The sequence below is a fragment of the Anomaloglossus baeobatrachus genome, chromosome 3, assembly GCF_048569485.1.
Source record: "Anomaloglossus baeobatrachus isolate aAnoBae1 chromosome 3, aAnoBae1.hap1, whole genome shotgun sequence".
Taxonomy (NCBI): Eukaryota; Metazoa; Chordata; class Amphibia; order Anura; family Aromobatidae; genus Anomaloglossus; species Anomaloglossus baeobatrachus.
Window position 1 is genome coordinate 630,336,164 of NC_134355.1, and position 14,973 is coordinate 630,351,136.

Here is a 14,973-nt window from a genome sequence, read left to right on the forward strand (position 1 = left end):
ATTAAAAATCTCTTTATTTTTGAGAACCAAGGGGATTTTTTTTATTATATTATTAATTATTATTATTATTATTATTATTAAAAATTGCCTGTTTTTACACTTAACTATTTATGATGTTGAGAGAGCTCCTTCAGAGGACTTTCCACTGGACTATTTAAACAGTAGCCCTCGTTTTAATTTGTATTGCATGAATCTATAGTGCACACGAAAAAAAGCAACTGTGTAATGTATCTTAGAGAAATCTGCTTCTTTCTCCTCCTGATCGTTCGCTCTTTCAATTCATGGGTAATAAGTGTAAAATCAGATTTAAAAAAAGTCAACTTTTCCCATTACTGAGGTAGGAGATGGCATTTGGTGCTTTTAAGATTGAGGGAGAGGGAGGAGCTAGAGGAAGACTGACATTCTGCTGCAAGTTCTCCTGAAATGACAGTTGTAGTTCTCTATTGAACTTCATGAGCACTAACTGGCTCCTATCTCAGTATTGGAAAGTCTGTCTTCACTGAATATAAATTTTATCCATGAATTCAAAAGGTTATATATAGCGTATTTTTCGTTTTCTAGGACGCACCCCAAATTTGAAGGAGGAAAATAGGAAAAAAATATTTTTTACTGTTAAAAATATTATAATCCTACTGCCTCTTATATTAGCTCACTAGGGGGGAGCGGCGATGGTGGAGCAGCTCAGGAAAGTCACAGGAGGCAGGGTATGCGATGCTGCGGGCTCGGAGGAGAGGGTGTCGCGGCTCAGGAGGGTTAGCGATGCTGCAGGCTCGGAGGACGGGGTGTCGCGGCTTAGGAAGGTCAGCGATGCGGCGGGCTCAGAAGAGGGGGTGTCGTGGCTCAGGAGGGTCAGCGATGCTGCGGGCTCGGAGGAGGGGGTGTCGCGGCTCAGGAGGGTCAGCGATGCTGCGGGCTCGGAGGGGGTGTCGCAGCCCAAAAGGGTCAGTGTGAGGAATGTTGATAACACTGCGAGCTCGTGGGGTGTCGCGGCGGCGAGCACCATTGATCTGCTGGCGGACTGAGGGCTCCACTGAATCGCCGGCCATTGACACGATGGACCTCAAGAAAATGGCCGCGGAGGCCATTTTCTTGAAGTTCATGGCATCAATTGCCGGCAATTTAAAGCAACCCGCAGATTAATGGCACCCACCCCTGCGAAACCTCACGAGCCCGCAGTATCGCTGACCTTCCACAACTGCACACTGAGCCTCTTCAGACGTGACACCCCCTCCTCCGAGCCCATCGCCAGATCAATGGCGCCTGCTGCTGTGATAAGCCCACGAGTCCACAGTATTGCCAACCCTCCGCTGGTGCACACTGACAATTCTGAGCTGCTCCACTGCAGTGACACCCCCTCCAAATTGCTGACCCTGCACCAACACTACCGCCCCGATAAACCATATGTGGTTTGTAAGACACACCCCAATTTTCCCCCCAGTTTTGTGGGGTGGAGGGGTGGGGAGTTTGTCTTACAAACTGGAAAATATGGCATATATTTAATATTCTACTAAGTTATGTTTAACATTATGGGGCCCTATGATGACCCTCACAACCAATGTAATAATACAACCAAGTCTGGTGGGTTTTAGCATCTTCCTACATGGATGTCTTCCCTTGTTCTAAGGGGTACTTTCACACTATATGACATCGCAGGCCGATTGCTGCGATGCCGAGAGCGATAGTCCCCGCCCCCGTCTCAGCAGCGATATCTTGTGATAGCTGCTGTAGCGAACATTATCTCTACGGCAGCTTCACATGCACTTACCTGCCCTGCGACGTTGCTCTGACCGGCGAACCGCTTCCTTCCTAAGGGGGCGGGTCGTGTGGCATATCAGCGACGTCACACGACAGGCGGCCAATAGAAGCGGAGGGGCGGAGATGAGCGGGACGTAAACATCCCACCCTCCACCGTCCTTCCGCATAGCGGTCGTGAACCACAGTGATGCAGGTACGCTGATGTTCTTCACTCCTGCGGCTTCTCACACAGCGATGTGTGCTGCCGCAGGAACGAGGAACAACATCGTACCGTCGCTGCAGCAAAATTATGAAAATGTCGGACACTACACCGATCATACGATAACGACGCTTTTGCGCTCGTTAATCGTATCAAAAAGGATTTACACACTACGATATCAACAGCGACACCGGATGTGCGTCACTTTCGATTTGACCCCACCGACATCGCACCTGCGATGTCGTAGTGTGCAAAGTACCCCTAAGACTTTGCCGCACAGGGTCTCAACGTAAAGTGTCTTCCTTTCCAAAGACAGCAATCATATATTTGGTTTTCTCTACAGCCTGCAGTAGCTCCGTAGCAAGGCATCAGCTTGTAATAAGTTACGATTGTAATAAAAAAAAGAATACAATAGGAGAGACTGGAAAATAGAATGGAGAACAAGAGTCCATTAAGAGAAACAGAAGTGTTGCATAAAGCGGAGGTGCATCGTGTGCTGACATTATCACATGGCCATTAAACAAATGGAAAGGAGTCAATCTGAAACCTCGCTGCACGGTGACCTTTCCAGAAGTGCCTGTGAATGTGGGCGAGCACGGGCCATTACATGATCTTTATTTGGCAGATGATATAAAGCTCTTCTAAACTGAGAGTCCTTCACTTTGGAGCTGGGCTCGGGGCAAACCGTAGCAGATACTGTAAAGGACGGATTGGGAATAAGCATAATAATGTATTACATTACAGGATCAGGGGTATAAGGAGTAATGTGTGTATGAGCGAAGAGGCACTATTGCTATAAAGGGACGATGGCTTTTTTCGATAGCTCCATACACTGAGAAATTTTTTCCCATGGATCTTGCTACAAATCTGTAGCAAAAAGTGCACATATTAGATGCGAATTTAGCTGGAAACTCACTATTTAAGCACCACTTCAGCATTCTGTTTAATTCGGAGCTGAAGTCGTGCTTTAAATTTAAGTCTCCTGCCCCTTGTCCCCTATCTTATCTAACCTGTTGCTATCTTCTTCTATTTCCAGCATTAGTCCGGTCAATCTCCAGCCATTTGTGACCTCCCGGCAGCTCGAATGGTTCATGTAGCGCACCAGAGGTCACAACTCAATTCAAGTCTATGAGAGCCTCGTTATGGCTCTTATAGAGTTGCATTGGGAGCTTGTGGCGTAACGTCTGACTTACGGCCGTTACAGGCACAAGATTGCGCGGCATGACCGTAGCAGCGTCGTTAAAAGATGAAGTTGCCGGAAGGTGAAAGTATATCCTGGGAGCTTAAATTTAAAGTGTCATGCCAGTGCTGGAAAATAAATAATAAAAGCCGCTAAAGTGTAGTTTAATTTTATTCCGCCCATGTGGATGAAATTTACTCTAAATCTTAAGCAGACTTAGTATAAGGAGGTTTAGAAAATCCACCGTATGCTTATTTGTTCTGCACGGAAAAGATCTGCAGCATGTGAATTAGGTCTGTATACTCTCACCCAACTATCTGCAGCATGTGAATTAGGTCTGTATACTCTCTCCCAACTATCTGCAACATGTGAATTAGGTCTGTATACTCTCACCCAACTATCTGCAACATGTGAATTAGATCTGTATACGCTCACCCAACTATCTGCAACATGTGAATTAGGTCTGTATACTCTCACCCAACTATCTGCAGCATGTGAATTAGGTCTGTATACTCTCACCCAACTATCTGCAGCATGTGAATTAGGTCTGTATACTCTCACCCAACTATCTGCAGCATGTGAATTAGGTCTGTATACTCTCACCCAACTATCTGCAGCATGTGAATTAGGTATGTATACTCTCACCCAACTATCTGCAACATGTGAATTAGGTCTGTATACTCTCACCCAACTGTCTGCAGCATGTGAATTAGGTCTGTATACTCTCACCCAACTGTCTGCAGCATGTGAATTAGGTCTGTATACTCTCACCCAACTATCTGCAGCATGTGAATTAGGTCTGTATAATCTCACCCAACTATCAAGCTATCAGACCCATTACCTGCACACAACTGAGAATTCAGACGAGCTCATCGGCGGACCCTACTGCAGAAATCTCATTTTCGGCAAAGTGCACGCACTGAAAGGGAAGGGGTCATCATTTCCTGTACTTTATATCTTGCTTTGGTGCTAAATACATTTGTTAAAAAAAATCTGTCGATTTTTTTTTATTTTACAATCTGTATTCAAAATAAAATATTGAAATTTTGGCATTTTTCTCACTACCTACTGGGCCACGTATAGACTAACTTTCTGTAGTTTAATGAAATGCACATTAGCAGCAATAACCTGACTCTGACCCTAGCTTTTATACTGAAGCATCTAATGAGCGTGTGCACAGTCATTGAAGCGAGGGGGAAGCAGGGGGCTGTGACATCATCTATTGTAATTGGTAGATCCTGTGTTATCAGCTGTTACACCACCTATTGTGATTGGTGGATCCTGTGTTATCAGCTGTGACATAATTTATTGTGATTGGTGGATCCTGTGTTATCACCTATTGTGATTGGTGGATCCTGTGTCATCAGCTGTTACAGCATCTTTTGTGATAGGTAGCTCCTGTGTTATCAGTTATTACAGCACCTATAGTGATTGGTGGATCCTATGTTATCAGCTATTTTGACTGGTGGATCCTGTGTTATCAGCTGTTACAGCACCTATTGTGATAGGTGGATCCTGTATTATCACCTATTGTGATAGGTGGATCCTGTGTTATCACCTATTGTGATTGGTGGATCCTGTGTTATCAGCTGTTACAGCACCTATTGTGATAGGTGGATCCTGTGTTCCAGCTTTGACCACCTATTGTGATTGGTGGATCCTGTGTTATCAGCTGTGACCACCTATTGTGATTGGGGGATCCTGTGTTATCAGCTGTGACCACTTATTGTGATTGGGGGATCCTGTGTTATCAGCTGTGACCACCTATTGTGATTGGGGGATCCTGTGTTATCAGCTGTGACCACCTATTGTCATTGGTGGATCCTGTGTTATCAGCTGTGACCACCTATTGTCATTGGGGGATCCTGTGTTATCAGCCGTTACAGCACCTATTGTGATAGGTGGATCCTGTATTATCACCTATTGTGATAGGTGGATCCTGTGTTATCACCTATTGTGATTGGTGGATCCTGTGTTATCAGCTGTTACAGCACCTATTGTGATAGGTGGATCCTGTGTTCCAGCTTTGACCACCTATTGTGATTGGTGGATCCTGTGTTATCAGCTGTGACCACCTATTGTGATTGGGGGATCCTGTGTTATCAGCTGTGACCACCTATTGTGATTGGGGGATCCTGTGTTATCAGCTGTGACCACCTATTGTGATTGGGGGATCCTGTGTTATCAGCTGTGACCACCTATTGTCATTGGTGGATCCTGTGTTATCAGCTGTGACCACCTATTGTCATTGGGGGATCCTGTGTTATCAGCCGTTACAGCACCTATTGTGATTGGTGGATCCTGTGTTATCAGCCGTTACAGCACCTATTGTCATTGGGGGATCCTGTGTTATCAGCTGTTACAGCACCTATTGTCATTGGTGGATCCTGTGTTATCAGCTGTGACCACCTATTGTCATTAGTGGATCCTGTGTTATCAGCTGTGACCACCTATTGTGGTTGGTGGATCCTATGTTATCAGCTGTACCTGAGGTTTTACCAATCATTGTAATACTGCCTGTGATGGTAAAGAAAATGCTGAAAACTCTTCCTGAAAAGACAGGAGGTATGAGTGAAAAATAGCCTTAGAGGCCAGTATGAGTATTGCCAAATTAATAAATATCATAACATGAAAAATGTAAAAAAAAAAATACCAAAACTGTACAAATTACAAAACATAAATGCAACGCAAAAATCTTCTTTACAGGGCACCAATCACCATGATTTTCCTATATAAACTAAAGCTAGTGCTATACTGGTGCTATCAGGCTGATTCTATACATAGCTTTAGGTAAAAACAAAAAAATACACGTGGGGAACCCATGGATGGTTAACAGCAGCTCATAGGAAACATTGAGATGAATGTAAACATGAGCGCTCATATTTTCATTCATCAAAACATACCTTTAGGTGTCAGATTGGATGTATAGGCTTTGAAATACAGGCAAGTACAGCACTGGCTTTAGTGTATATGGGAAAACCCTGGTGATTGGTGCGCTTTACACAATAGGTCACTTTCTGATTACACATGTGAAGCCTGATGGCAGATTCAGCTTCATTATACATGCATAGCGTCCATTCCCTCCTCCTAGTTTATACGCGTATGACAGTGAGTGATGAGCTGGGACGTGGCTTGTGACTGAGGGGTAATTCAGCACGCGGTGAAGCACATGATCACATTACGCAGCTTATAAACCCCTCCTGACATCCACTTCATAATCTCCTAATGTTTCCTCTATAGAATAATTGCCATTAAATCACGTGCAGTAGATCTGACTCCCACTAACCATCCGTACTGACACATTTCAAGAAAAACTGTTCCCTCTCTTCGAGGCGGTAGCGTTAGGCTGCTTTCACACATCCTGTTTATGCAGTGCGGCTCAATCCGGCTAAAAAACCTATGCAACGGATTCGGCGAAAAAAATCAAATGCGTTGTATACGTTTTTCCATGTGGCCCATCTGTTTTTTGACGGATGCGGCTTGATACTGAGCATGCGCAGTTCAAAAAACCGCATCCGGTGGCCGTATGCGGTTTTTGCCGGAGGACGCCGCATCTGGCGTCCATGGGCTTGCATTATAAATCGTGCCGCATCCGGCGCGACGCGTTTTTTTCGCCGCACAAAAAACGTGCCAAGCAACGTTCCATCCGGCCGCCGCATGGGCTAAATATTCCGCATTCAGCAAAAAACAGATGCAACACAAGGCCATGCGGCACAATAAGGCGCTAATGCAAGTCTATGCGGGAAAAAAACGCAACCGGCGGCAAAAAAAAACAAAAAACGGTTGCGTTTTTTTCTGCAAAGTGCCGGATTGTGCCACTCAGCAAAAAACGGATGTGTGAAAGCAGCCTTATATGACGACTGTTTGGTATTTTTGCAGGACAAGCTTCAGTTCTATCTTCGGGTCCATTTGACTTTTTTTTATTCTATTTTTCAGGGACGTGAAGTGACCAAAAAGCAGCAATTCTAGTATTTTCTTTCCCTATTTCAGCATTAACCATTTGAAATAAATATTTTCTGATATTTTATTAGTTTGGACAATTATACAACAATACCAAATGTGTTCTTTTTTCAATTTTTTTTTCTTTTAGATTTTGCCATTTGTGTTTTAGGATGGGTGATTTAAACTTATTTTTTTGTGTGTTTTGGGGTTTTTTTTACATTTTTTTGTAATTAATAATCCCTTTTGGGAACAGGGACCCCCCGCCATCATATTATCATTTAGGCTAAGTTCACACTTCCGTTGTTTTGCATCAGTCACAATCCGTAGCCTTGAGGAATTACGGTATCCTGCAAAATATTTTGCAGGAATCCTGTTTTTTCCCAATAGGCTTCTATTAGTGATGGATTGTGACTGATGATGCTGCGTTGCATCCGCTGCATCGCGGTCAGTCGTTTTTTAACTGACCGCCGGGCGGGAGCAACGCAGCCTGTACCGTTTTTTAAACAGCGCGATCCGTAGGATTTCGCTGCGCATGCGCTCTCTGGCTCCCCGCCCCCGTAACCAGGATAAACATCGGGTAACCAAGCAATGCGCTTTGGTTAGTTACTCGATATTTACAGTGGTTACGGGGGCAGGGAGCCAGCGCTAAGCTGGTATCCAAGATAAATATCAAGTAACCAAGAAAAAAGTGCTTTGCTTATACCCGATATTTAACCTGGATACAGTGTGCAAGGAGGCCGACACTTCACCACTCGGCTCTGCCCCCTCCCGCACTCCGCATGTGTACACACACACACTCACACACACACACACACTTGTCCCCAGCCCTGCAGTCCCCGCGGCACTGACGTCCTCAGCTCCACGGCCCCGCCCCCTCACGCTCTGCCCCCTCCCGCACTCCGCATGTACACATGCATGTAGACACACACACACACACACTCACCTGTCTCCAGCCATGCAGACCGCGGCACTGACGTCCTCAGCTCTGCCCCCCGAACTCCGCCCCCCGCACACAACGGAGTGCGACAAAGAAATTCTTTTCATTGTCATCCGTTGTACAACGCATCAGTCACATGCGTCAAGCAACGCAAGTGACTGATGCAAAACAACGGAAGAGTGAACTTAGCCTTATACACTATCGCGCAATGCCATTTTTTTAGGCCTCTTGTATAAATACCAATCTCCTGTGAAACCTGCTCTCTAGCAATGCTTCATAAGTGTAAAGCATACAGGAACGGGGGCCTTCAGGAGGTCCATGGCTGCCATAGAAAGGCTATCTGCGACGGAAGAGCGCCTAACCTCTTAGATGCTGCTGGCTTTCAAAGACATTGTGTTGTGACCTGAACTCGCTTGTCATGGGTCCTGATCCCATTCCACATGTGTAATGCATATATGCCACATTTCACCAAGGGGTTAAAATGTTTATGTGGACCTATCACTAAAAAAAAAAAGTAACCAGTTTTTACTCATTTAGTTATTCCTGCAGCTCCTCTTAGTTTTCTTTCCTTTCAAATCAGCTTTTCAGAGATATGGGCTGTTTTATTTAGGGGTAATTTTTATGGTCTGTACCAACGTGGTGTGTCCCACAGGGTAACTATGCAGAACAGGTCAAAGACATGCCCCCAGGGAGCATAGGACAAAGCCCCATGGTCAAGACCATAAAAATTAGCACTAAATAAAAATGCCCATATCTATGGAACCGTATGGTGAGTTTTAAAAAAAGACAAACAAAACCCGGCATAATCAGGGGAATAGCAGGAATAAAACAAGACAGGTCCTTGTTAACAATAATAATCTATCGTAAAGGGAATCTGTCACCAGGTTTTTTCCTTTATCAGCTGCGGCCACCACCAGTGAGCCCTTATATATACAACATTATAGAATACTGTATATAAAGAGCCCAGGCCGCTCTGTAGAAGGTAAAAAAACACCTTTACAATACTCACCTGCGGGGCAGTCCGGTCCAATGGGTATTGCTGCTCTTGGTCCGGTGTCTCCTCCATCTTGTCAGATTGTCGTCCTCCTGCCCAGTCCTGTGTGCATGATGCGTCCCGTGTCATCCACAAAGAGGCCTCCATTGCGCTCCGGCGCATGCGCAATTTGATCAAATTACTGTAGTGCGCATGCGCAGGCGATCCTTGACCTTTTCTCGCGCATGCACATTATAGTACTTTGCTCTGCCCTAAGCCAGGTGGATCAAAGTGCACATGTGCGGGAGTGCAACAGAGGCCTCTGTGTGGATGATATAGGATGAGTCATGCACATACTGTGCAGAATTTTTAGGCAGATGAGTATTTTGATCACATGATAATTTTTATACATGTTGTCCTACTCCAAGCTGTATAGGCTTGAGAGCCAACTACCAATTAAGTAAGTCAGGTGATGTGCATCTCTGTAATGAGGAGGGGTGTGGTGTAATGACATCAATACTCTATATAAGGTGTGCTTAATTATTAGGCAACTTAATTTCCTTTGGCAAAATGGGTCAGAAGAGAGATTTGATGGGCTCTGAAAAGTCCAAAATTGTGAGATGTCTTGCAGAGGGATGCAGCAGTTTTGAAATTACCAAACTTTTGAAGCGTGATCACTGAACAATCAAGCGTTTCATGGCAAATAGCCAACAGGGTCGCAAGAAGCGAGTTGGGAAATAAAGACGCAAAATAACTGCCCATGAATTGAGAAAAATCAAGCGTGAAGCTGCCAAGATGCCATTTGCCACCAGTTTGCCCATATTTCAGAGCTGCAACATTACTGGAGTTTAAAAAAGCACAAGGTGTGCCATACTCCGGGACATGGCTAAGGTAAAGAAGGCTGAAAAACCACCACCTTTGAACAATTAACATGAGATAAAACGTCAAGACTGGGCCAAGAAATATCTTAAGACTGATTTTTCAAAGTTTTTATGGACTGATGAAATGAGAGTGACTCTTGATGGGCCAGATGGATGGGCCAGAGGCTGGATCAGTAAAGGGCAGAGAGCTCCACTCCGACTCAGACGCCAGCAAGGTGGAGGTGGGGTACTGGTATGGGCTGGTATCATCAAAGATGAACTTGTATGACTTTTTCGGGTTCAGGATGGAGTGAAGCTCAACTCCCAGACCTACTGCCAGTTTCTGGAAGACAACTTCTTCAAGCAGTGGTACAGGAAGAAGTCGGTATCATTCAAGAAAAACATGATTTTCATGCAGGACAATGCTCCATCACATGCATCCAACTACTCCACAGCGTGGCTGGCCAGTAAAGGTCTAAAAGATGAAAAAATAATGACATGGCCCCCTTGTTCACCTGATCTGAACCCCATAGAGAACCTGTGGTCCCTCATAAAATGTGAGATCTACAGGGAGGGACAAAAGTACACCTCTCGGAACAGTGTCTGGGAGGCTGTGGTGGCTGCTGCACGCAATGTTGATCGTAAACAGATCAAGCAACTGAATCTATGGATGGTAGGCCGTGGAGTGTCATAAAGAAAGGTGGCTATATTGGTCACTAATTTTTTGGGAGTTTGTTTTTGCATGTCAGAAATGTTTATTTCTAAATTTTGTGCAGTTATATTGGTTTACCTGGTGAAAATAAACAAGTGAGATGGGAATATATTTGGTTTTTATTACGTTGCCTAATAATTCTGCACAGTAATAGTTACCTGCACAAACAGATATCCTTCTAAGATAGCCAAATCTAAAATAACCCCACTCACACTTCAAAAAATATTAAGCTTTGATATTTACGAGTCTTTTGGGTTGATTGAGGACATAGTTGTTGAGCAATAATAAAAAAAATCCTCTAAAATACAACGTGCCTAATAATTCTGCACACCGTGTATGGTGCTGGGCAGGAGGACGGCGATTACAAGAAGACAGGAGGCGCCGGACCGAGAGCAGTGACGCCCATCGGACCAAACCGCCCCCTAAGTGAGTACTATAAAGGTGGTTTTTACGTTATACAGAGCGGCTTGGGCTCCTATATACAGTATTCTGGAATGCTGTATATAAAGGCTCACTGGTGGTGGCCGCAGCTCAAAGGAAAAACCTGGTGACAGGAGCCCTTTAATGATAAGGTGTGAATATCAGATTGTGGGGAGCACGACTATCGACATCCCCATTAATCAGCTGACAAATGCGACAGCATTGGGCAGGAAGACGCAGCATAAGCAACGGACAGTAGAGTTCAACGACGGCCCATTCTGATAGTGGATCAGCTTCATGCCGAGAGACCCCAACTGATTGAATTTTCATGACCTATCCTCAAGATAACAGATTCATTCCTCTTTTAGTTTGACATTTTTATTTAATTATTTTTACTGCCAGACTAAAAAAACGGGAGAAAAACAAAATGTTCTGATCTTCAAGGGGGGAAAAAAGTATAATAAATATCTAAAATACCAGTAAGGATGTAAGCAGAAAAGAGATATATAAACGATATATGCAAACATAGGTGAAACTCCTGTAATCTGGCAGATTCTCCTCGAGATCTATGTCTGGCCCCTAGATCTTAACAGCTCATTTACATATTAAGAAAAATGTGGATTTCTCTGAAATAAGACTTTGGATTGCAGATATTAAGGTATCATTGTATTCAACCTTCTAGGAGCTGCGTCCCCATATGGAGAGCTTAGGAGGGTTGTTCCTACTGACATGTTCCCTTTAACTATTAAATTTAGGATGACTACAGTAGATAATGACAGATTTAAAAAATCAACATTTAAGAGAAGACAAAATACAAATACAATTGTAAAAAAAAATATATTACTTATATAATAAAGAAAAAAAAATTATAAATACACGTTAATATCACTGAGTATAATATATATTATTTTCTCAGTAATATTAATTAATTGTATTTATTATAGTACTAGCTGTAGTACCCGACTTTGCCTGGGTTAATAACTGTTAACAAAATGAATGTAAACAAAAATTTATTCTGCACACAAAAACCACAAAACAGATAGAAATGTAATTATTAAAAGGCAAAACTAAGCTAATAGAAGCATTTCACAACATATATTTCAACACCACAGATATTCCACACAGATTTAACTAAATTGGCCAAGTAATGTGCTCTGTCTGTCTCTTTCCCCGTCTGTCTCTTTCCCCGTCTGTCTCTTTCCCCGTCTGTCTCTTTCCCCGTCTGTCTCTTTCCCCGTCTGTCTCTTTCCCCGTCTGTCTGTCTGTCTCTATCCGTCTCCCCAACATCTTATTACCTCACATATAAGCTTCTTATACTATGAATGTCTTTTGTTCCTATAGTAACCAATAACAGCTCCTACTAATAACCTGAAGTTCCAGGCTCCATTTACTTTAATGGAGGCATGTTTTTTGGAGAATAACTGTAAAGCGCGGGGTTACATTTTCCTGTCAAAACATAGTCTACAACGTTCCCTGGGTAACATGAGGTGTCTGTGCAAAATTTCATGATTGTAAATGCGACGGTGCGGATACTTTTCGTTTCACTTTTTCCCCATTATGTAGATAGGGGCAAAATTGATTGGTAAATTGGAACATGCGGTGTTAAAATTTCGCCTCACAACATAGCCTATGATACTCTCGGGGTCCAGATGTGTGAGTGTGCAAAATTTTGTGGCTGTAGCTGCGACGGTGCAGATGCCAATCCTGGACACACATACACACACACATATACATACACACATTCAGCTTTATATATTAGAATATAGTAATAACAATGATGATAATAATATGATTATATCTCCTAATCTTTTATGACTGGGCCATTCATCTTACTGTTCTGGGTTTATACCATTCCCGGTTTTCATATCATCTGTTATGGATCAGTAGGATCTCTATATTAGCGTTTGCTGTACTAATGCTTTTATTTTTATTTCTTTTTTTTTTCTTGCTTTTTACAATGATGAAAAAGACTTCAGAGTTCCATGAAGAGACTGTAGAGAGCGTTTGCCCATGGAATTTCCTAGAACCAGACGACTCATTTCTCAGCGTCCGGCCCGTTATACACACGCGATCCCCTCTCTGGATTTCTTTGCTTGCGGCCTGAACTTTGAAGCATAATAATAGAGAAAATTCACTTTGGCTCTGATAAAACAAGCTCCTGAGCCCTGAACTGACTACGTGAGCGGGGCTTACAGATGTTTTCATGTCACAAGATGCACGATTCAAGTGAAAGCCTTTTATAAAGTTACCTTGAGGGTAAGTGAGAACCGTACAGTAATGGAGGAAAATTACCAGTGTGTAAGAAAAGACACAGAAGCGACCAGGAAGAAGTGCTGCCCGGCAAGTCACCATGAAAACTATATAAAGTGATGGACATGCTGAAAAGGCTATACAAAAAGAGAAAAAGGGACTTAAAGTGCCCCTGTCCTTTCATACAAAACCTAAAGCATGGTCAACCACCCCAGCCCTCAACACGGTAAAACTGATTTGGTGCATATGCCAGTCTAATAACTACAGGAGCTGTCCTGGTCATCATGCTCAGTCACTTTCCATCCACTCATTATTGAGTGGATGATGCCTCTATCAGATCAGCTCTATAGGTTCTAGAACTTCTGTTACTTCACTTCTCAATATGCATTGCGCTTACCTGCCTATTCTACCTGCCCCCAATTTGAAAACTCATCTCTCTGTAAGGCGGGCTTTGCACACTACGACATCGCAGGTGCGATGTCGGTGGGGTCAAATCGAAAGTGACGCCCATCCGGCGTCGCAGTCGATATCGTAGTGTGCAAATCCTTTTTGATACGATTAACGAGCGCAAAAGCGTCGTTAGCGTATCATCGGTGTAGGGTCAGACATTTCCATAATGCCGGTGCAGCGACAGGTACGATGTAGTTCCTCGTTCCTGCGGCCGCACACATCGCTGTGTGTGAAGTCGCAGGAGCGAGGAACATATCCTACCTGCGTCCCGGCTGCAATGCGGAAGGAAGCAGGTGGGCGGGATGTTTACATCCCACTCATCTCCGCCCCTCCGCTGCTATTGGCAGCCTGCCGTGTGACGTCGCTGTGACGCCGCACGACCCGCCCCCTAAGGAAGGAGGCGGGTCGCCGGCCAGAGCGACGTCGCACGGCAGGTGAGTGCATGTGAAGCCGGTGTAGCAATAATGTTCGCTACGCCAGCAATCACAAGATATCGCTGCTGCGACGGGGGCGGGGACTATCTCGCTCGACATCGCAGCATCGGCTTGCGATGTCGCAGCATGCACAGCCCGCCTACGGCTTGTATGCAGTTTGAGAATCAACTTAGCTGGAAGACAGATAAACCCCCATGTCTGCTATAAAGCCTGCACCCACTTTCTGTAAAGAGAAAAAGCCCGCCCCAACGTCCTATAAAGAGATAAAGCCTGCCCCCAATTCCCATAAATAGAAAAATCCCGCTCCAGCTTCCTCTAAAGAAAAAAAGCCCACCCCTCGTTCTGTAAGGAGATAAAGCCCACCCTACTTCCTTTAGAGATAAAGCTTCCTACTTCCCATAGATCGAAAAAACCCTGCTACCCTTTCTGTAAAGAGAAAAAGCCCTTCCCCACTTCCTATAAAGGGTAAAGCTCAGCCCCACTTCTTTTAGAAAGATAAAGCCCTGCCACCACTTCCTGTAAGGAGAAATAGCCCTGTCCTCACTTCCTCTAAAGAGCAGTAGCCCTGCTCCCACTTTCTGTTAAGATAAATAGCCCTGCCCACACTTCCTCTAAGGAGATATAGCCTAGCCCCCACTTCCTGTAAGGAGAAATAGCCCTGCCCCCACTTCCTCTGAGACATAGCCCCGCCCCCACTTCCTGTAAGGCTAAACAGCCCTGCCCCCACTTCCTGTAAGGATAAACAGCCCTGCCCCCACTTCCTGTAAGGATAAACAGCCCTGCCCCCACTTCCTGTAAGGATAAACAGCCCTGCCCCCACTTCCTGTAAGGCTAAACAGCCCTGCCCCCACTTCCTGTAAC

The 14,973-nt window shown here is 44.4% G+C and overlaps 1 protein-coding gene across 1 annotated transcript in view; it reads right to left on the minus strand.

Moving 5' to 3' along the window:
- NBAS (NBAS subunit of NRZ tethering complex) overlaps window positions 1-14,973 on the minus strand; it is a 1,027,824-nt gene that overhangs the window by 536,943 nt on the left and 475,908 nt on the right.